We start from the raw sequence: 3,313 nt of genomic DNA, 5'->3' as shown, positions 1-3,313 counted from the left end.
ATGGGTTCACCACACCACGAAGTGGTGGTGAACCCATATTGCTTTTTCTGATGTTTCTCCTTCTCCTGCCATTTCTTTAAATGGATTCAGCTTCTTCATTTTAGGGCCTAAGGTCCTGAAATTTGGTATGGAGGTACAGTGGGCAAATACCCCTAGGCGTTTTTTAAATTTTTGTGATACAAGCTTTTACAATCGTTTTATTTGCTTTTTTAGCGGTCCCCATAGGAAAGTACTGTGCGGGGGCGTACGCGCGTGACGTAATAAGAAAGAAATTGGGCGGCATGCCCATATATGGGCATGCAAGCATGAACCTGACGCAGCCTAATCTTTTCTTCTTGCTGATTGGCTGTTGGATTTGATTGGATTAACTCAATTAACACCTGTTCAAAGCCATTCCATTTTGACCCTGTCTATACGGAACCACCCAAGGCGGTTTACATGTGGTTTACCCCGAAGCCGGTTTCAAGTGGCTCCGTCTGAACGCTCCGAAATCACATTGAAAGCGCCTTCGTCTGGAGCCACTTCTAGAGGTGGTTTCGAATCGGTTTTCCCGCATCGCGATTTGCGTTTGAACGCAATGTGATTTCAATGTGACTTCGCCTGGTCATGGATTACGGAGTGATATTTCTTTTTTATATGCAATACCAACTTTTACGTGGCAGCAACTTAAAGAGCAGTAATGGTCAAATAATGTGTCCGTTCTAGGGCGAGCTTCACCGCCTCTGGCGGGACCACGTCGGCATTCGGCCGAGATACGCTGGGAGGGGGGCATCAGCAAGCAGGTCGTTGACCTCTGACATTAATAACAAGCCGCCTTGCGTGTTATCATCAAACAGCAATAAATGTAGCTCACGCGCATTATGTTCGGACACGGTTTCACAGGTGTGTGTGGCACGTGGACCAGATGTGAGGAATGTGAGTTACCCGAATCGCGGTTTGGGTGATTCCGTATAGACACGGCCTTTGACAGTATGAACTCAAGTGTTTTGGTAGGTACAGCACAGGCCACGAAATACGCATCAATTTTCGAGGGACGTTCTGCGGGAGAGTGCAGGACGCTGTGCGGGACTTCCCTCGGGAGAGTGCGGGACGTCCTCCGGGAGAGTGCGATACGTTCTGCGGGAGAGTGCGGTACGTCCAGCGGGAGAGTGCGGTACGTTCTGCGGGAGCCAGACATTTTGCTCTTCTCTGTTGGAACAACGCAAGTTGGAGGTCAATGACCTGCGCCCGGCGTGTAAACAAGATTGGACAGGGAGCGGCTGTAATATCAAAGGAGCCGGCGGCTTCTGCTAGCCGGGTTGATAGTTAAGTAACATCAAGGTGGTTCAAAAGCAAACCTGATAAAGAAGGAAACCCCGTAGTTAATAGTTGAAAGTCTTGGTGGCTTGAGGCGATCGATACCGCCATGCTGTTTACTTTTTATGACATACAATGCAGTGAGTGATGTGTATCGCACCGAGTTAGCTCGGTTGGAAACGCGCAAGGCGGCAATCCCAGGCATTGCAAGTTCGAACCCCAGTGCATCGGACATAAATATTTTTAGCAATTTAACATTTTTAACAATTTTATAATTTTTAACAATTTTATCAGTTTTAACGATTTTAACAATTCTGCATTTTAACAATTTCAACATTTTTTTTATTTTCGTTGTTTTGCTTTTAACATTCAAAAACTGATTGTTCTTACTCAAGAATGTCAATAACTTAGAATGTTAGTCTTTTGTATTTTTCCAACATACAAACTAAAATCACTTTGATGTTGTCACAAAAGTATTGAGCTGACAAGAGAGAAGGAGTACGGTACTCTGCCAGTGTGAAGAATCTACAGAGGTATTACCAGTCACTAGTAGCAAGAGATAGACCACATTGAATGATGACGATGAGGACGAATCATATGAAGTACTATCATAGCTAGTACAGAAATTCTACTGCTTTACTTTACTTTCTTTCACTCTGTACATGTAATTAGCTCACTGGCATGATTTTAAAAATAAAGGTTATGATAATCATATTATATGTATAGCTTATTCAATGTATGGCTTCATAGTTTATGTGATTGTTAATAACACCTGCACAGAGCATTTTCATACTGACAGTATGTCTTTATTCAAGTGTTTTGGTAGGTATTTCAAGCTTTTCTGCTCCAGCATTGGAATGCGGGGCATGAACGTTTTTTTTTATTTTGAAAATCAACAGTTTGCATTATGCAATTAAAAATCCTAACCAATAAAGTAGGGAATAGCTATCCAACTGTTGTTTTAGTTGTATGTTACTTCATATTATAGTTATATCAATGTAAATCATTGTTTTCCCTTGTGTTTCTCATTCTTTCCCTGCCATGTCGTAAAATGTGGTGAACCCATCGCTGTATTTGCTCCAAAGCAAATATTGGCCTTTCTAGTTAACCTTCTTGTTTACATTGCAGTACGACGTGCGTAATTTTGCATTGTGCAGTCGTTGAAATTGCGTGTCCCTTCTTAGTCTCTATCAAGCTTAGGGTGGCGGCTGGAAAGAGTAGAAATCGGCCAAATAGAAAGATAACATGCCAGGGGAGTTGGTCCACTAGAGGGTACAGTAACTGGACCAGGTAAGGCTCCGTACAGGTAATATTTACATGGCCCTTTCATCTGTGGACCAGGTAAGACACCGTACAGGTAATATTGGCATTGTTCTTTTATCTGTGGACCAGGTAAGGCTCCGTACAGGTGATAATGTATCATTGGTTTATTTCAAACACAAACACAAATCACAATACAGCTCCATCACTAGGCAGCCACAAGGCTGAATTGCGTGAATAAAAGCTTTAGACAGTGAAATAAAATCCTGATCATCATTCCGTGTTGTAAAAACAGTCATTAAATCATATTAAAATCATACATTTACACAGACTATTCATGATTTAAAATGTGAACAAGGTACGGTAATGTACTTCTGTTGTACCGCTCTGTGCGCGCTGGCAATTGGTCAAGTTTTGCATGTTGTCTAGTCATCCTCCCACTGACACTACCCCTGGTTTGTGGCAGCCAGTGTCGGTAGAGGGTAGAAACTTGTATATTGTTGGCAAACCCGGTCTGCACAGGGCTATTCTGCGATCTTCTAAAGTCTGTAGCTGTAGCGTCTCCAGTGCTGACTTGTAGTTTGTGAACTCCTTAGCAAGGATGATTCTGGTGGCTCTTCTTTGTATGTTTTCAATCTTCCTTCTCTGTGCTTTGGTCAAACCAGGGTGCCATAGAGGCGCGGCATATTCCAACACAGGACGGACGAAACAAGTATATGTAGTAAGAAGATCTTCAACGGGCGGGTTGAATTGGCGC

This window comes from Branchiostoma belcheri, unplaced genomic scaffold, assembly GCF_001625305.1.
Source record: "Branchiostoma belcheri isolate BF01 breed outbred unplaced genomic scaffold, Haploidv18h27 scaffold36, whole genome shotgun sequence".
NCBI lineage: Eukaryota > Metazoa > Chordata > Leptocardii > Amphioxiformes > Branchiostomatidae > Branchiostoma > Branchiostoma belcheri.
Note: the sequence above shows the minus strand (reverse complement) of the source record.